General features: G+C 38.4%; 1 protein-coding gene across 3 annotated transcripts in view; it reads left to right on the top strand.

Annotated features, from left to right (window-relative positions):
- The window catches only part of LOC126259736 (saccharopine dehydrogenase-like oxidoreductase), a 143,981-nt gene extending 142,367 nt beyond the window's left edge, over nt 1-1,614 (top strand). For all 3 annotated transcript variants that reach the window (XM_049956721.1, XM_049956722.1, XM_049956720.1), the window contains exon 10: nt 1-1,614. This exon is cut by the window's left edge and continues 810 nt beyond it. The gene's annotated coding sequence lies outside the window, so the exon portion shown is untranslated.
- The last annotated feature ends 19,924 nt before the right edge of the window (nt 1,615-21,538 follow it).

Raw genomic sequence — 21,538 nt, 5'->3', positions numbered from 1 at the left:
TTTGACTTTCACAATTCTAAAAAAAATAGAAACCTACAAACCCAAACTGGTCAGAATGGAAAGGCACGAAGGGGGGGGGGGGGGGTGTAGTATGTTGGGTATGTTTTCCCTCCTTTTTAACATAAGAGAGGTGGACACTCTTTAACATTGTGAAAAATTTTACTTGCTTCTTATATGGTCCACTTTGATATTACTATTTCCCACCTTTTTAGCTTTGTACTGTTGGTGCATTTTGTCAACAAATTTTAATTTTCAGACATTTTTACTGAAGTTGTGTAATGGGAGAGGGTGATGATGGATCTCATCTGCATAGCCAAAGTTGGTACTATACACTTAATGATGTGATCCATCTGTCTGCTTCAGTTTAACATTTAACAGATCTTCTAGCTTGTATTTTATGAAAAATTTAATGTAAAGAATAACATTATGTGTCACTGTAGTTCCCTTTCTGAGATAACTTCTTCAAATGCCATATAAAATGTGTAGTGTTCTACTGAAATAAAACTAAACTTATTCTTGTTGCTTTACATATAGATAAGTTTTTTCCTTTTGACAATACATGAAAATATTTCTCCATTTGACTATTTTCTTCACTACGAAATATGAAATTTCTATTCACTATTCACACTATTCACTAATAACAAGAAACAAATCAGTTCATTACCAACCTGCTGTTTTAGGCTATATGATGTGTAAAGTTTTTACTATAAAGTTTATTTCATTTTAAGTAACAAAGATTGTACTCTGTAGAATATGCAAGACTTCAGAAATTGAATTTTTCATTTCTAAAACAGTTATCCAAGAAATGAATGTAGTTTTGCTTCATTTGCCTGAAAATTGTTTTTAGCTCACAAACACGTGATTTGTCACCAGATGTGGGCTGGTGTAAACTGGGCTACCTCAGCATAAAGACCATCAATGTACACAATGTGTACATCAGTTAAGCCATGTTATCCAGAATCACCTCTTGAAAATATGGAACAGAAGCCACAACTCCACACTGCATGTCACAGAGCACAGTAAATAGCATGAGCACAGCTACACAACCTATGGATGATCGAAACATGGAAAAAATATCCTGAAGTAATGAGTTGCACCTGTGGGGAAAATACCAGTGGCTGAATATAGGTGTCAGTAACTAAGAATAAGAAGAATAATCTTTATTAGCCATTCAGTATTTTCTTATACAATGGGCTTCATCAATAAGTTCAATTACAATATAAAGATGGTTATATTCTCATAACAATGTATATATAAATCATATGAATTTTAGTGTAGTACAATAGCACACATTTGGAATTTTATATATTGTTAATTTTACAAGAAAAAAGAAAACATTATACAGATTTATATTAAGCGGGGAGTATTCATGTTGATGGCATTATGTCATTATCATATACATTTTGATAACACTATGTCATTATCCTAAGCTATTGATACAAATATAGAGCACTCAAAATAGATCTATTATGCCTATATGTTAGATATTGTTTTTCCAAATTTAGGTCCTACTACAGGCAGAGGTACCTTTCTCTATGTTAAAACAGCAAATCTGCCATATTACAATCTCTATATTCATCAACTGAATAAAATGCTTTACCTTTGAGCCATTGACCCAATGTTATCTTAAATTTATTTTTAGATACTGTTTGTACAATTTTAGGGAGCATATTGAACAGTTCGAGGCCTACATATTTATAACTATTATGTATCTTGGACAGTCTAGAATATGGCAGATCAATTGTGTGGTTTCGTCTTGTATTGTGGGTGTGGACAGATGACCTAAGGGGATATTGAGCTATGTTTTCTTTTATGTGTAATAAGCAATAATAGATGTACAAACAAGGAACTGTCATGATGTTAAGTTTTTTGAAATGTTCCCTGCATGTATCCCTAGGAGATAAACCCACTATACATCGAAGAGCTTTTTTTTGCCATCTGAAAATTTATATTGAATTGGGAGAATTTCCCCAGAGCAGAATACCATATGAAAGATGGGGGTGGATATAAGCAAAATATGAATGCAGCAGTAAGTTTTGGCTGACATTACTCCTAAGCTTATAAAGTAGGAACATAGCATGTGCAAGTTTAGAACAGACGTATGTGATATGTTTATCCCAGCTAAGTTTCTGGCCAATCATCATTCCTAACAGTTTAACAGACTTATTTTCTTTGTTTGATATCTTCAAATTAAAGAATATTTCCTCAGTTTTTGTTTCATTTATGAATAGGGAGTTTGCACTAAACCAATGAACCGATTTTTCAAATATTATATTATTTTTTTCTTGTACAGATTCAAGAGTCTGTCCTGAATTGATAAAAGTTGTATCATCAGGATAGAGGACTGTTTTACAGGGTAAATACTGTGGCATATCATTAATGTACACTACAAACAGGAAGGGTCCAAGTATGGAACCCTGTGGCACACCTCTTTTTATTGTTTGCGGGTTTGACAGCTGCCCATTTACACTAACAAATTGTACTCCGTTGCTTAAGTAGGATTCTAATAATTTCAGGGTGTCCTCTTCATGCCGTAGTGTATTAATTTTATGATCAAAGTACTATGAGATACAGTGTCAAATGCTTTACTCAGGTCTAGGAGAGTAGCACAAGAGATTAATTTATTTTCAAAGCCATCGTATATATCACTAACAATATTTCCAACCGCTTTAACTGTGGATAGTTTAGACCTGAATCAATACTGTGAGTTACTTAACTAGTTATTCCTCTGAAAATAGTGATTCATTTGTTGGTGAACACAGTCTTCAATTATTTTAGATATTATTGGGATTAATGAGATAGGGCAATAGTTACTTGGATTTGATTTATCTCCTTTCTTAAATATGGGAATAGTTACTGCTATTTTCAAACAGTCGGGGAAAATCCCTTGCTATAATATACGGTTAATGAGAGTGGTTAGGGGAACAGATCACTTGATATCTTCTTTATGACAAAGTTTGACAGACCATAGAAGTCCTCTGCTCTGGAACTACTTAGTTTGCCTATTGCTTTGCTAACGTCATTTTCAGTTACTGTTGCCCAGCAGAATTTATGAACTACATACTTATTTGAACCTAAAAGAGTTTTAGCATGAAGCATAGCGTTGAGGGGAGACAAATATTGTTGTAAACTGAAGTTAACAAAGTGTGAGTTTAAGATATCTGGGGCAATGGGTATAGCTAGTTGAGTTGTTGGTCTATTTATTTCACTTTTAATTACTTCCCAGGCAGCTTTACAGCTGTTTCTGGATTTAAGAATATAGTTATCATTTGCCCTATGTTTTGACAAACTTATTTCAGATCTATAAATTTTTCTTATTCTAATGTACATCTCTTTGTACTTGCTGCTGTTATGAGATCTGTCCTTAAACATAAGAAGCATACTCCTGATGCTGTTGAGGTATGGTGTAAACCAATTATTTAGTCTCTGTGGTTTATGAGCTTGGTTATTATTCTGTCTTTTTACTAATCGGGGAAACACTCTTCAAATATTCTTGCAATTTCCTCTATAAATAATTTGCTTGTGTTGTTCACACACATATCTTTGTATAAGATGTCATTCCAGTTAACTGACCTTAATCTAGTTCTAAACTCTCTTATGTTGCATTCATTCATAGGTCTAACAGTTTTGTGTTGTTCATCTGGAATGGCTGGAACTGTAATCCACAGGCCATCATGGTCAGCTAGGCCTAACTTGACTACTCCAATTTCAACATTATTTTCATGGATATTACTTATTATATTGTCTAAGCATGCATTATATCTTGTAGGCTTATCATTTAGACATAGCAATCAAAAGCTCTTAGGCTACCCAAGAATTCCAATATGGTATGACTCTGTACCCTGATATCCATATTAATATCACCAAAAATTAAGATCCTTTGGTATTTATATTTAGGCTTGGTTAGTAAGACTAACAGTTTTTTTTTAAATTTACTATAAATTCATATTCACTGGAAGATGGTGTGCGATATACAGATGCAACAATAATATTATGTTTAGGTATATGTACAACTGCAGCCTCAAAGGTGGTATCTATACACAGGTCTGTGACATCAATAGTAAAGTATTGTAGATTTAGTCCATTCTTAATATATATTGCAACACCCCCATGTCCAATTGTTGATCTGCAGTAATTACTAGCTAAGGAGTAACCAAATGGAATATTGAGGTCAATTTCTGATGATTATAGCCAGTGCTCATTTACACTAAGTATACCACAGTTGGAAGTTTCTAACCAGTACCGCAATTCTTCCAACTTATTTCTTAAAGACTGTATATTAATATGTAGGAACAGAAGACTATTTTTGCTAATCCTGGGCAGTAAAGATGAAGGTTCAGATTGTCTTCTTAAGGGCACTTCTATACAGCTGATATCTTCAGTTGTTTGTAAGTCTACTGCTGGTAGCCAGGCCCCATTTTGACAATGTTCGGATACATCTAGTTTCCTGGGCTCAGAGTGAATGGTTTGAAGATTATTTCGATCCTGCTGGAACATATCTGTTAATATTTTGCCAGACAGACCAGCAGGCTTTACAGGTCTCCCTGGTCCAGCAGTATTACTGTAAAGGTAGCTACATTAGATGATGCATCCTATTTGCTAATAGGGCACTATCCATCGATGTGCTGAAGATATTTTCCTGTGTGGGTGATGCTTAATGGGTTGCAATGGAAACCCTGATATGTCTGCCATCATCTCTCAAGGAAACATACTGCCCAGTCACATGCAATTATTTGTTCACCAACAGCACATTGCATGTCATCTGTTCTTTCAGCAAGACAGTGTTTCTTCCACAAGTGCTAGACCTGCAAGGCATGCAGGAGAACTTTTGTAAAGTTCGTAAAGTAAGAGTGATGTGCTGACAGAAGTAAAGAAGTAAAGGCCGGTCATGGGTCATACCTGTATAGCTCAGTTAGAAAAAGTGTTTCCCATAAAAGGCATTGTTCCAAGTTTCAGTCCTGGTCCAGCAAGCAGTTTAAATCTGTTAGGAAGTTTCAAAACAGTACCCACTCTGCTGCAGAGTGTAAGTTTCATAATGAAATCTGCCATCCCATTGCTTCCAAATTGTGGCAGATTCATTTGAGGAACACTTTAGGGATATGAGAGAGCTTGTTTGGCTTCACTAAATATCTCACACTCATCCCTGTAGAGTATGTCTAAGTATCATCAAAAGAAATATTTCCCCTTGGGCCCAGCTCTGACCAATCTTTGTAATTTATAGGCAGCAAATGAGCAGTCATAGTTAATATGACTCTCCTAGATGTGTTCAGTGTCTCACAGAGTCTATTCCATGATTCAATGCTGTCATAAGGATGAAAGGGACTGCCACATACTGCTAGATAGGTGTCTTTTAGTCAGTTGATCTTGAATGCTTTTCATAGTTTTTGCATATTTGTTGTATGTAACTCAGTGTTTAGTTGTATTTAATTTACCGACACAGGTTGCTTTTCAAGATTTTCACCTTTGCGTATATGTGCTCAACATTTAATGTAGCAGAATAAAACAACATTTCATGAAAATTACAATTCTGAAGGTAACAAAATGTCCGATATAAGGTTGTGAAGTTATGAAAATGAAAGAGCTTGTCTTGTAACATTACTGGATTACTGTACTGATGAAATTAGATCAACTTGAGATGTAGCAAGACCAGTTAAGATAACTGCAACTAATTTCTAAAGATACTGAACCACAAAGTGAAAATATGTCAAAAACAATGCAAACAAAGTCCAATTTATTATTCACAGAATTCATATGTAGAAAAGTAATAGTAGTTACAATACAGTTAACTGTAAAATCACAGCATTCATGTTAGGAACAAAATTCAGTCTGTGTTTGTAAATCTATTAACAAAAAATTAGAATGTTGTTACAGATACATATTTCACATAATTTTATCATGAACATTGTAGTATTTTGACATGCTAACTGATTCAAAAACATCGTCATGAATTTTAAAACTAAATTTCATAACCAGTTTTGTAAAAGCAATGAAATCTCAATTGTAAACTCAAATAAGTCTGATTGAAAAAATGTGTAATACATATAAAATCGTTGAAAAACAGTCTGCACTGCAATAGTATTTTATTAAAATGACCGGTTGCGGCCTATACTCAGGCCATCTTCAGACAGCACCATCAGCTGAAGTAGATGATGTGTGCAACAGCCAGTTAACCTCAGTCACTGAAACTTTACAACTTTAAAATTTCAGTGACTGAGGTGAACTGGCTGTTGTATGCATCATCAACTTCAGCTGATGGTGTTGTCTGAAGATGGCCTAAGTATAGGCCGGAACTGGTCATTTTAATAAAATACTATCATGATCTGGACTGTTTTTTCACTGATTTTATATAGATTACAAGATTGCTGCTTCCTGAAAAAGTTACCAAAAATTTTGAATGTAAAATATAATTCAGTTATTGTTGGAAGCTATGTAGGGAACAACAGCGGTACCCGAGGGGAGACAGTATGACACCTGTTCTCAGGCACTAAACCCACATCAGTCTTTGTCAGTTAGGAATGCAATAAATAAGTTTTAAAAGTATTTTGACTGTTTTGGCTTCATCATTTATTTAACCCAACACAGACCAGCTGACATATGTTAAATGGACCCCGGTGTTATTCCAGGTGGAGAAAAGCAGCTTAGCTGAGTTACACACCTCACTGAAGATGATGATTATCAACAAGCTAAGCTGCTGAATTGCAGCCATGAAAGCTGCTTGCATTTTAAACAATAAGTAGATTCCTATGAACTCCAAGCTTAGCTTGTGAAGTGATATAAGACAGATTTTGGTTTGGCAGGAAGCTAAAACCTGTTACTATCTGACAAAACATGCCTTCAGATGAAGGCTTTCTATGTATGGAATAGTATGGCTTTGGAAGTCCATGTCATTACATGTGGAATAATAAATCACTGCACAGTTATACAGAGACAGTGTGTTGGTTGCTTATATACATCCCTAAGCCAGTTAAATAGTTATGTTTTCGCCCTAGAATATGACAATATTTGTTAAACAGAGCTCACCTCATGGACAAAAATCACCAACAATCAGAAGTTCAAAGTAAGAAGTAAGCAGCTTATACTCCTAAACTGAATCACTACAGCATTATATTATCAGGAGGCATGTTATTGGTCACATTCATATTTCCATGACTTTTTCCATACTGAGAACAAAATTGCAAGAAGAAAGACATTACTTTGTGGCTTTTACAAATATGGTCATTACCAGCATTCTACTGTTTGCTGACGCCAATCCGCACCGACAGTACTTGTGCTGTACCAAATGGTCACATGAATTTTGTATGTTTCAAGTGTGTCCTAACTTGAAACATACATTTTTTGTTGAAAATTTCTGTTACTAATGCCACAACATGTGTTCTATATCTTTGTTAAACTTCACAGCATCTGATACATAATTTTATGAGCTACAGCTATTTTTGTAAATTTCCTTGCAGTATTGACAGTAAATACTTTGCAGTTAAGTGTTGTCTTCTTTTTAATGCAACTGTATTTTATGATTCATTTCAGGTTTTATGAAAATCAAAGAGTGATGTTTTCACTTTGAATTATGGCGTACAAACAAATTGCTCATTATCATAAGTTGGAGTAAGGCATTTAAAATGAAGTGTGTGCATCATCGAAACACTCCCGCTCACAACTGAGACATAAACTGCATGAATGTTAAAGTCCAAAAATTGCAATCTTCTAATTGTTTTACAGAGTTTTGTTAAAAGATAAAAAGTTTTGGAGCTGGAAACAATTCATTAGTATTAAAATACTTATCTTAATGAATCAGAGATGGTGGTGATTGTTGATCAAATTAGCACACCATTTTCTTTTGCTACAGAAAGTACCAGGGTAATTCTGTTGAAATATAGTGAATCCTTACATCATTAGAAATAATTTTATCACAAACAATTTTTTTCAACTTTCACTGTAGTTTATCTATAGTTCCTTCACTTCTCCATTACAAAACTTTCCATTAACAATCAGGCTCAGTAAAACTGACATATAACTGAGTCTTGAATTAAAAACTGAGGATGCAGTTGCAGCCCACATCTGATATAGGTTTCTAAAAATGAGAGCACTGGTCACTAGTATAACTTTTTAACACTGCCATTAGTGTTGACATCTTTATTAAGATTTACAATATAATTACAGTTTTATAATCCAAATGATTTCCCTATAAGATTAAAAATGTAATTTTGCTTGATAACTTAAACTAACAAAATCACAATAACAATTTCTGAAAAATTTAGAGAGCTGCAGGTATTCCTCAGGCACACAAAATACCAGTTTATTTGTAATAATAAGTATTTATTTGACTTACTTCTGACATCATAAAATAGTGACTTCTGATTAAACAAGAGGCCACACAACCAAAAACCTTCATCTTCCCTGAGTTATTCTCTCCCGCGCTATAGAACCACTGGTACTTTTCCTTCCAAGGCTGTAGCTGGACTCCTATTTGTAGTACAGACTGTGGCCAACACTGTTTTCTCCATAAACTTGTCAAGTTTTGATTAGAGAAGCATATGATGCACATTATCCAAAATAGTTGTATTTAGACATGCAGAAACCCTATTCCGCTGCATTTATATTGCATTATGAACTCAAATTGAATGGTCAGGTCTTCACAGAAAGTCTTCAGATCATTAAATACATACTCTTGCCTATTATCAGAATTAAGACAACTTATTTTCAAATTAAACTGACATGTAGGTATTATTTCAAAAATCTTGAAAAACTTTGGCACTTCTGAATTTGTTTCCAGAAAATATACACAAAAAGTGAGTAAACTCATTAGTAAATGTTAAAATAAACCTTTTCTTTCATATGAACCTGGAGGAACTGGTTCAATTGTATCACTATGAGCAAGTTTCTACTCTTCTTGTTTTATGGGGCTGCAACATCTATTTCCCTTCAATAGATGTATGGTAAAAATCATAATATGACTAGTCAGGTTTGAAGTTCATTCTGTCAACATGCGTCTGCAACTTAAATATTATTGTAACTCCGATGAGCCAGCTTACTAAGCCACTATTCAATCATCTCTGTCGGCGAAGCTACACGACATTGAAGTTCTTTATGCATGAAATTTGGGTGTGTACATGTTTGACTCATTTGTATATGCAATAGCAAGAGTTATGTTGTACTTTTGAATAATACCTTTATAGTTCTCAAAAACTATGCACAGACCTTTTGATTCAAGATTAACTACTGACAGCATGTTATAGCTGACATCTGGAACTGACAGGATATCTGTAACCAAAATCAGAATTCTCTTGCCAGTTACATAACTCATGACTTCAATTTCACTGACACATTTAGCATATATAAAGGTTCCAGACTTTGCAATATTCATTTGTAATTGGCTCTTGCAACCTTTTCACATTTTTTTCTTCCCCCCCCCCCCCACCCCCCTCCTTTTTTTTATACTATTTATTAAATGCTCCGAAGTTCAAGAATTCAAATACTGTTTAATTTCAGTTGATGTAGCTGAATTTTCATAACTACGTACAGGTAAACAGTAACTATTCACCATTCCATGTCATGTCCATTATAATTATCCAGGCTGTTATGCCGTGGTTGGTTGATGAATTTTGTCTCAATTCCCAACGTTTCATCTCCGACTGCGGGAGACATCTTCAAGGGGGTCCGTAGGTCGATGGAAGGTCCAACACACCCACTGGCTCGCTAGCGAGTAGCAAGCCAGTGGGTGTGTTGGACCTTCCATCGACCTACGGACCCCCTTGAAGATGTCTCCCGCAGTCGGAGACGAAACGTTGGGAATTGAGACAAAATTCATCAACCGACCACGGCATAACAGCCATAATTATAATGGACATGATATTTCCGGCCGTGAAAGTCTACATTTTAGTATCATTCCATCTCAGTCATCAGAGATTACCCCTGCAGGATTTTGTTTCAGTTTCTGAGCTTCACTTCTTTTTTTACCCCCAAAATGTACTAGCATGTTAGGTTTTGGAATTTTTAAGTTTTTTTTAATTCTGGGCCCTTAACTCATTTGACACAAAAGTTTCCTGTGCAGAGTGAAGCAAAGCTAAAAGAAGGCATATTTGTTGGGCCACAAATAAAAATTGATAAAAAATCCAACATTCGATACCAGACATGAAGGTACTGAATTAGCTGCTTGGTGTTTTCATTATGAACGATTTATTAAACAGTTGCATCAGGAGTAAAATGTTGCTTCAAATTTACTTTTTTCATCCCCACAGTAATATCCTTCTGCGAAATTTGGGAACTGTAAGTGATTAGCTGGGCGAAAGCCTTCACTATGACATGCATATGATGGAACAGTGTAATCTTGATCACTGGAACCCTTCGATGATGGGCGACTACTGCTGGGGTTTTGTCAGGGAGAGGAATGAAAAGGCAAGGAAAAGAAGAGAATCATTGTTGAATTTTTTGAATAGCAAATGTGATTGCATTCAAAATATGTTGTGAACTAATTTGGACCTAATATTAGCATCATGTTCATGCACACATATTAAATAGTACTGCATTCTAAAGTTCTGACAAGGAAACCTCCCCATCGCAACCCCCTCAGATTTAGTTATAAGTTTGCACAGTGGATAGGCCTTGAAAAACTGAACACATATCAATTGAGAAAACAGGAAGAAGTTGTGTGGAACTATGAAAAAAATAAGCAAAATATACAAACTGAGTAGTTCATGGGAAGATAGGCAACATCAAGGAGAATGGGAACGCAGGCGCGCCGTGGTCTCGTGGTAACGTGAGCAGCTGCGGAACGAAAGGTTCTTGGTTCAAATCTTCCTTCAAGTGAAAAATTTAGTTTTTTTATTTTCAGTTTCTGTGACAAACTCTTATGTTTTCATCACTTTTTTGGGAGTGATTATCACGTCCACAAGAAAACCTAAATCGGGCAAGGTGGTAGAATCTTTTTACCAATTCGCCAAGTGTACAAGTTAGGTGGGTCCACAACACATTCCTGTCATGTGACGCACATGCCGTCACCAGTGTCGTATAGAATATATCAGATGTGTTTTCCTGTGGAGGAATCGGTTGACTTAATGACCTTGCGATCAAATGTTTTCGGTTCCCATTGGAGAGGCACGTCCTTTCGTCTACTAATCGCACGGTTTTGCGATGCGGTCGCAAAACACACACACTAAACTTATTACAGTGAACAGAGACGTCAATGCACGAACGGACAGATAATAACTACGCAAAAATAAAGAAAGTAAAATTTTCACTCAAGGGAAGACTTGAACCAAGGACCTCTCGTTCCACAGCTGCTCACGACGCTCCTAAGCTTACATTGTCCATGATGTTGCCTATATGGCCCATGGACTGCTCAGTTTGTATATTTTGTTTATTTTTTCACAGTTCCACACAACTTCTTCCTGTTTTCTCAATTGATCTGTGTTCAGTTTATCATGGCCTATCCACTGTGCCAACTTATAACTAAATCTGAGGGGGGTGCGATGGGGAGGTTCCCTTGTGAGTATGTATTTCTTATCTGACAGATTTTCTGTTGGCTTTTGTCTTGGGTTCTTAAGCTGATGTTTGTTTCACAATTTTTCTGACATTTCACTAGTACGAACGGATGGCCTTGTCAAAGCTCCACCCTCCATTGCTGGAGGTGGACTCGAGTTGAGCTCATGGCTGCAGATTGTATGTACCTGCTGCACCAACGCCCAAGGGCTTTTCCATGGTCTTTACTGCTGAATTTCTCCCCTTGCTTCATGCAACGGTCCTTCTCTGCAGCATGTGAATCCAGGATTCATTCACCTTTTTTTGTTGAAGCTTCCCTGAACGACAGCAAGAACTTCCGTGTCGTCGAATTTTACTACATGGTCAGTCTCACACAGTACGTGGTCCACCATGGCCAATTTCTCTACCTGCCCCAACCTGCAATGCCACTTATGTTTGATGATCCTGATGTTGACTGATCGTCCAGACATTTCAACATAGACATTTCCACATGTGCATGGCATATGGTATAGCGCTAACATTGCAAGTGGGTCCCTTTTCTCTTTTGGCAATCTGAGACACTCTTTAATCTGCCTTGTCAGTTTATAAATAGTGTTTATGTGCCTCAGACATGAGATGCAAGACCTGGAAACTGTTCTCAGGAGCAATGGGTACTTCACCACATAAGAAGTGTTACACAATCAAACACATAGCAAAGTGACACATCAGAAAAGGAAATGTCAGATATGGCCTTTTTGCCATACATTCCCAGAATGGCAGGAGAATGAGCCATATATTGAGCAAACACAGTGTAAATCATTAGACAAACTGTTTCTTCCATATATATATTAAACATAAATTGTGCACATAACTTATGCTTTGTTTCCTTCCTCACAGATGGTTTTCACAGAAAACAGGAAAGTTATATTTCTTGCTTATCGGCTTATGATTAGAATAGTACTACAGAATCTGAATTTGAAATTGTGGTGTTGTCCAAAAAGTGGGATGCCAAAGCGCAGTTGGCATCTCGCAATGGAACCACAGGAGGGTACAGTTGCTGCATGCTGCACTGACGAGTAAGCAATGCCGGAGTAGCCATGTCACCTAGAACTTCTCTTCACTACCACAATGGCTCATCTTCTTACATATGAGCAGAGGAATGCTCAGCCCAATTCACAGTTAATGATCAAGATGACAGCACCACCTGAGATAGGTAGCCAGTGTATTAAATGTCTTAATGTCTTATGCAGAACATTATGCGCATTATTCTTCAAGTGAAGAGTCTTGTAAATTTATCTGTACCAAGATATGCTTTAATAATCCAGATACAGTTGTAAATAGTCGGAACATTCCTGTGGAAATGAATTGTACAAAGTTCAGTAACTCTTTGATCTATATTGTAATAAATTGAACTAATACTTTACATGTTATAGTTCTAACTAGTCCCTGCCTGGAGCACACCAAAGGACCCACTGTTGCACTGGTGATTGTGTTACCATATGACACAACAGCAGTGATAACAATTAAGAAGTCTCAAGGTGATTTTTGGGAAGGGACAGTAGGGGAGGGGGGGGGGGGGCGGCAGAGGAGAAGATGGTCAGAGGGATGGGAGAAAATGAACATTGGGGTGGACAGACAGAGAAAGGAGACAGGAGAAGATGAAGAGGAGGACGGGGTGGGGGAGTTGGTAATGGTCAGAGAGAGGGGAAAGAAGGTCATGGACAGAGAGAGGGGGGGGGGGAGGAGTAGGAGGAGATAGAGATGAGAGAGAAGTAGATTAGGATGCGTATTCAATTCCCATACACATTACAAATGTGTGCTTTCTGTTTGCTTTCTTTTCCATTTGGTCAAACTGAGACACAGCAAAGTGTGGCCGGGTTCAGCTAGTTTCATAATAAATTCTCAATACTTTATAAATTACCTCAATACTTCAACTCACACTTACTTCTCACCAAACTGTAAAGCCTTGAAAATAGTGGGTTGATGTCCATTTCATAAAAACTACTCTACAAACAGAACATTCTGAACATTATTAAGCGTGCATCTTCAACAATATTTTACCTTGATTATGACAAAAACAACAAACATTACTTCACTCAATGTTTTTACTACTTTAAAAGGTCTTTCTTTACACAGAACTTTCCTCTTCTTACTGTGGTTAATAAACAACTCAAAGTATGTGTGAGTTAGTTAATAAAAGACTGAAAGACTGTTCTACATGACATTATTCCACACAAATTTCTACTTCCCTCAAAGCACTTAGCAACATTTCTCGTCGTCTTCATTTTCCCTGTATCCAGCATCAAGGAGCTTTGGGACATTTATTGTACCTTGCAACTTTCCCCCCTCTTTCCATCATTTTTCTTCTGTAACTGAGGTATCCTTATACTGAGGAGTTATTGAAGACATTTTATTTACAAAGCCAGACTCAATTATAATGTCCTTGGATGAATTACAATGCAACTACATGCAACAGAAATCTCTCTCCTGTGACATTGTCTGTGATTTGCCTTCATGACAAACCCTGGAGTCATGGTAGGTAGTGTTGGGAAGACTTGGGACATTACTGGGACACTGCTATCAGTGTTTGACGTCTGATGTACTGCTGGGTGAGTCTGCCAGCACAAAGCACTAAGCTGAAACAGATAGTAATGCCAACTTATAGCACTGGAACTGAACTGCTGATGCGGCCGGAAAGAATTGCTGGTACTGTCGACTTGAGGCATAAGGCATTACTGACTTTGCACAGTCCAGTGGTGGCCTGAAAAGTTGGTGCAGATGGATACCCACATGGCACTGGGAGGGCACATTACCTGGCATAGCAAAGTAGTGCACTGACGGCAGCACTCTCTGCTGCGTCAGGTTTGCTGCCTGTTGGTGAGGTTGGTGCCCCGGACACTGTGGAGGCAATGTGTAACTCCATGGTAAACAGCCCAGGCAATATGAGGGGAAATATCTCAGTGTTGATGAGAGCCATTTACACACACACTCCAGGCAGGACAGCTGCCCACATGGCCTGCCTAGTGTGTGAAGCAATGTGAAGCAATCGACTACCCGGTGGATACAACTTCCCTCTCCCCTTAAAAAGAGATAATACTGCCATTTCACAGATGTGCCACACTCATGGGGAGAGGCTGCCCACCACCACCAGTGCCGACTATCCAGGAAGCTTGAACAATCAACAATACAGTCAGCAAAAGGAAAATCTGTGCCCAGGAATTGGCCAGAAAAATATAACCTAGCATTCCATGTTCACTGAACTGAACAAAAACACTATCGATATGGAAGAACATTGGGAATTACATGATCACTGAACAAGAATGCAAGAGACAACTAAAGAGACTGAACATGGGGTGTAGGACTGTGACTTGTGATACACAAGAGTAGTACAGAAAATTCACAAAAGCTCAACACTATTCCTGTGAAAATACCAAATTGAACCATTAATTAACACGAGAAATGATCCCAACAAAACAAGCATGCCATGTCCTTGAAGGGGAACGGTGACAGGCCTCCATCACAGGTAGTGACAGGGAGTGGTTGGGTGTTGGCGGAGCTAGAGATGAAACTTCCAAGGAGGTGCAACCCAGAGCCTAGCAGAACAGTGGTGCCAGTGCGAATGGGGAACCTGGTGGCTGAGTCAGCAATAACAACTGGAGCAGATGTGGCAATGCTGACAGGAAAGACTGGACTAGATGCAAGCAGCTGTGGGGCATGCTAAGGCAGGGCCAATGTTGAACTCACTGTCAAGACAGCTGGAATCAGCCAGCACGAGGGCTGGCTGAAACTGGGCCAGTGGCGAGAAAAGTGACGAACAGTCAGTGTTGCAGACAGGCCTGGCAGAACTTGAGGGACAGGTGAAACAGGGCCAGCGATGGCACGAGACTTGGCCAGGACAGTCTGGCAATGGACAGATGAACAACAGGACTGATGGAACAGGGCCGCCAATGACAGGATGGATGAGACAGCTGGTGGTGGTGTTGAGAGGACTGTCAACAAAACAGGCCAGCCAAAACAGGACCGATGTCACTGTAGGCAGACTTGACGATGACAGGAGGGCTGGCCAGGACAGGGGGATAGGGTCAGTAATGGCCAAATTGATGACAGGGCTGAGGTCATCACAGACAGGCTTCGCAATGACACTAGGCCTGCCTGTGACAGGGATGGCATCAACTGAAGTGATGTCGAAAGAAGGGCTGGCTGTAACAGGGCGGGTGGTGATGGGACTGATGCCAATGATGAAAGAGGGTGTCCAATGGCATCACAGGCAAGGGCTGGTCCGAGAGTCATGGTACTGCTGCTGTAAAACTCTGAGAGCAGCACATGGAGTGCTGTATGACATGAAGACAACTTTGTTAACAACCGGACTAAAAGGTGCCCAGCTTCCCACACACAAAACTTTTGGATGGCCTGTCTGGACTTGATTCATGAACAATATCAATCAAATATTGCAAAAGGACTGTCCAACATTAACTAAGGATGTGGCATGTGAATTGCTCAGCCAGAGGTGACTGACACAACTAAAATGTACGTTTAACCATTCCACTAACAGTTAATTGTATGCCAGGTGCAAGTTGGGAAAAAAAAACTGACGGTAAAAACAAAAAATGTCTGCACCCCCAGTGGCAAGAAAATGAGCACTGCGTTGCACACCTTTGATGCCGTAGGCCATAAAACGCAACTCCAATTGTTGACAGTATAGGTTCCAGTCCTCTTTCTGCCCGTTGAATACACAAAAAAAAGTGGCACATTCACAGAAGTGGCATGTCGAGATGCAGCTGTAGTAGTCTAAACCTGAGTGAGCTGAGTTATGCCCTCTAACAACTTTTGAATCTGCTGCTCCTGTAATCAATTGGCTTGAGACAATGACATCTCTGGTGATGGTACAGAAAGTACGATACAATTGAACACATATACTGTATGTGAGAACACTGCCACCAAACTAGAAACTCAAATCTTGCACTAAAACTAAAAACAACTTCAGCCAGCAGCATGAACGCAAAGTCACACTGGTACACACGTTAATAAACCATCTGGACTAAGCAGAAAAGACAAAAACTACTGACCGAGCGGGGTGGCGCAGTGGTTAGACACTGGACTCGCATTCAGGAGGACGACGGTTCAATCCCGCGTCCGGCCATCCTGATTTAGGTTTTCCGTGATTTCCCTAAATCACTCCAGGCAAATGCCGGGATGGTTCCTCTGAAAGGGCACGGCCGCCTTCCTTCCCAATCCTTCCCTAATCTGATGAGACCGATGACCACGCTGTCTGGTCTCCTTCCCCAAAACCAACCAACCAACAAAAACTACTAAGAAACTTGCTGCATAGACTGAAAACTGTTCCCAGGTGTAAGAGTCATGCATGCAAAGAATGCTGCTCTCTCACTGGGGGAACAGAAAAAGTGGGAAAACTAGCCACAGCAAAACTAACTAGCATACTACGAATAATATGAAAACATAAACTGCTCCAGCAAACAACCCAATACATGGAAAAACTCTTAAACCAGGCTGAAAGGGAACTGAAACCCGAAACTTGTGAGAGATGTCAACATCAAAACACACTTTTACCTTGTTGTCATTGAAGTATAGCAGACAAGAGGAGAGAAGACAACAACAACATTGTACTTCAACACACATGGACACAGACTCATCGCCACTGACATACGGCAGACAAGAGGAGAGAAAACAACCTCAAATGTACGTGACTCACATGGGAGAGGCATAAACCTCACCAATGAAGATTGGCAGATATAGAACAACACCAAAGAAAAACCCTTACCTCAAATCTATTGAAGTGTACTCGTACTGAGGAGTGATTGAAGACACTTTAAAACAATAACAGTATTTACATTTACAAAACCAAATTCAATGATAATGTTCTTGGATGAATATCCCCACAACTATATAAAAGAAATATCTCTCCTGTGATACTGTCTGTGGTGTGTCTACTTGACAAACCCTAGAGTCATGGTACATAGTGGTGTGAGGACCTGGGACATCATTGGGACAGCGCTGCCAGCATGTGATGGCTGATGCCCTGCTGGTGAAGACCATTATGCACTGGGCCAGGTCTGCTGGCACAAAGCATTGAGCTGAAACCGCTGGTACTGCCAACTTGTAGCACTGGAACTGACTTCATGGCACTTTGATGCCAAATTACCTGCTCTGATGACAGCACACTCTGCTGCAACAGATGCACTGCCTGTCAGCGAGGTTGGAACCCCCACATGCTGCGGAGGTGAAGTGTAACTTGATGGTAAACAGGCCAGGCCATACAAGGAAATATCTCACCATTGATGAAGCAGTTTACCCATGACCTCCTGGCAGTGCAGCTGCACACATGGCCTGCCTAGTGTGCAGGGAAACCAGTACTAGGTGACTAGGATACTAACTGTTTCGTTGCAGCCCAGATTCCTTTTTCTTAATCTGGTCTTTATCAAGTCAGTCAGTCATGCTCTGTGTCTCCATCTTGGCCTCAAACTTGGCCTCCATCAATTGTATTGGTATGTTTCCATCTGCCATTCTCTTTACATGCCTGAACTATTCTAACCTTTTCTGAATCCTCTCATTCACCATTTATAAACCATGTTATTTCCCAACATCTTCATTTCTCACTCTGTATCTGCAGGCTTTCCGTAACATACCACTTAGAAATTTCATTTCACTGGCTTGGATTCACCTCTCCTCTCTCCTGGTCCTTGTCCACCTCTCCAATGCATATGTCAGCATAGGTGTAAAGTATGTCTTCTACAGCACTTCCATGCTCTTCATTGGCAGCACCCTTCCCCAGACTAAGCCCCTCATGCATTGCTAAAATGTTTTGTTCTGTTGTACCCTTTTGCTGACTTTGCCTCCATTCTTTCATTCCCCATTATCACACCACCTAGATATTTAAAGTTACCCACAATTTCAATATCCTGTCCTTTAATATTGATTTTTCCCTTGCCTCCTCTGTCTCCTATGGTTGTCACCATACTCTTGCTTTCCTGACACTATATTTCATTTCATACTTCTCAATTTTTTTTCATTTACAATGTATATTTGTTCTTGTACATATTTACTGTTGGTTCCCCATACCACAGTATCATTAGAAAATAGCAGTTACTTGATCTCCCTTCCTCTATGAGCTTCTTCTGTCTATTTCACATTTTCATCCATCATCATTACAATAATAATGGTGACGTCACACTTCCTTGTCTCAATCCTGTAATATTTCTAAACCAACCAGTTCTTCCAACTTTGGACGGGGCACAGCTGAATCTTTTGGCACGCTTTACTTTAAGAATTTCTGTTGTTTGTTTCCCAGCTTCCTTTCTCTCCAAGGTTACTCATATATTTTCTCTGGGAGCTCCATGGTAAGCTTTCACTAAGGCAAGGAATGTTGTCACAGGCCTTTCCCATACTGCCAATGCCTTTCTCTCAACTGTCTCATACTACAGTGTAAAGATTGGGTCCACTGTTGATCTACCATATCTAAAGCCCTACCGCTCTTCTTCTAACTGACCTTCCATTTTCCCCACAATCTTCTTACCAGTATACTCTTCATTATTTTTGCTACTTGTGATCCCTCAATAATTGTCATGTACTTTTCTGTCTCCCTTCTTGAACACTGGAATTATTGTTTCCTTTCCCCATTCTTCAAACACATTCCTGAGTCCATATGCATCTTAGCAATCTATATAACCACTGTAGCCAATTAAGACCAGCTGCCTTAATCATCTCCACACTTATTTAAATCTTCCAGGTGCCTTTCCTGTTTTCATCCATCTGACTGTTAGTTCTACCTCTAACACTGTAATAACTTTATCTTCATCCAGGCAATATACCCATGCTGTACATCTACTCTCTTTTCAGTGCTGTTTTTTAAGTAGTATGTCAAAGTATTCTTTCCATCAGCTACCACTTTCTTACACTTCTTTATTCCGTTTTATCTCTGTTCTTTTCATAATATTTTTTTCTTTTACTGTGTCCTTCACCTGTACATTGCACAGCGGTGTGTCCTTGTCCTTTACCCTTTCAAGCATTCTGCCAAAGGTGTTTTCTCAGAGCTAAAGTTTATTTTTTTCAATGTGCATATCTGCCATGCAACACTCCTCTTTGTGATTGAGTAGTTGCTATACCATTCCAGATTTTTCATTGTTTGGTTTAACCATTGAGCAACCTAGACAACATAATACTACACAAATTTTGATGTAAAAATACACAATAGTTGGGTATATAAGCGCAAAGCAAAAAAATATGAATATCTACAAGTTCCACTACTTCATAATCAGCACCACATATGTCAATTAATACTCTTTTTCTCCAACAACTGATCTTGGTCCTCAATTGGTAAGACATGAAAGAAATAGGCCTACTCTCATATTTATATTCAAGGTTGTAATAATGTAGATTTGATTGTGCTGTTGAATTATAATGAATGAGTCCCAATTGTTTGAAACAGAATAGTGTGAAAAGTATACATTTCAAATTAAACCAAATACCCTATACAGATAGTAGCAGAAACTCTGCCTGAGAGTGTGTGACAACGATTGCAGCATGACCGGAAATGAATCCTAACAGTGTATGTAAACAAACATAGGAGAGCTTACTTGAAAGACAATTTGTTCATGAGCTGAAAATTGCTGGTAGAGGTGTTTTTTGTGCTTTATGTGGTTGCAATAATTACCAGCAACAAAGTAATCGAAAGTCTTTCTACAGATTCCCGAAGAATAAAGAAATGTAAATATTAATGTAAATTTTGTGGTTAGTTTCTTTCAATGAGTTAGTTGTACTTCTTCTGACTGAGAAAGTTGTTATTTATAACTTGGCTTTCATTATTTTTAGAAAAGCAGTGGGTTATTCATAGCAGGAGGGCAGATCTTGACGAAATTTTTAGGAAAGAAGAGCCAGAGCATTGAAATTGGAGTCACGTAGTATGCTCTCATCAGTTTGTAGAGAAGGACTTCAGGAAGAAGAATTTATTAAGCCAAGGGTAAGAATTGTTTGTAAAACAAAAAATGGCTATATTTAATGCCTGTCCAATATTTAGTTACATTACTGCCGTTACATAAAACTTTTTCTCCCAGTTTTAGTATTTGGCCTGGCTCTGTTCCTTCTGTTTTGCCTGATAGAAAGGAAAGTAATTTCAGATCAAGCCCAAACAAGAGAAAGAGAGAAGGGGAGGTGGAGCAACAAGAATCAGTCGCTAACATTCAGGCTAAAGTGGATAATAGTGTCATCTCCAAAGTGGAAAAAAAAAAGTGTGAAAATGTACCCATTAATTTTAAAGTGTAGAATGTTACAGAAAAGAGTATCAAGACAGAAAGGGGTGATCCGTGCTCTGAGATCAGAGTTGTGTATTTTAAAATGCAAAGTAATAGAATGCAGCTCTGCTAAAACCAATGTTTCTCATGATGTGGCAGGCCACTTTATAAACCTACAGGAATTTATGAAAAAAAGGAAACCTCTGGGAAGAAGGTATAAACAACGAGACAGTAGCTTTGCTTTGGCTCTTCATTTCTGTTCACCAAAATCGTACAGGATTTTGCAGAAATACTTTTGTTACCTACTTCCAAGAACATTGAGGAGCTGGCTGCAAAATTCAGACGTTAAGCCAGGTATCAATTACCTTACTGCTTGATTTGTTACAACTAAAAGCTGAAAAAAGGAAAAAATTGTCAGTAGTATTTGATGAACTGTCACTTAAGTCACTGTTAATCTACCATGCACAAAATGACTTATTCAAAGGTTTTGAGGACACTGGTGTAGAAATTTGTAGTGATTCAAAGTGCCAGTTATGTAAACAAGTCATTGTAGTGATGGTCAAAGGTCTGTACTTAAAGTTTAAGCAGATAATAGGTTATTATTTGTCCTGAGAAGTCCTGTCAGGGGAAATAATAAAAGATATGTTAATTAACATTTTCGTTTAAATTCAGAATAGTGGTCCCTAATACCTGAAACTGTAGTTTGTGATCAAGGTACAAATAACGAAAAAATGGGAAAATTCTGAGGTGTTAACTTAAAAAATCCGTTTATTGAAGTGAATGGAGAAAAAGTTTTTTTTTTTTTTTTCTTCGTCTATGATGCTCCTCACTTACTCAAG

Source organism: Schistocerca nitens, chromosome 5, assembly GCF_023898315.1.
Source record: "Schistocerca nitens isolate TAMUIC-IGC-003100 chromosome 5, iqSchNite1.1, whole genome shotgun sequence".
In the NCBI taxonomy this organism is placed as follows: Eukaryota; Metazoa; Arthropoda; class Insecta; order Orthoptera; family Acrididae; genus Schistocerca; species Schistocerca nitens.
This window is presented reverse-complemented; position numbering and strand designations above follow the sequence as displayed.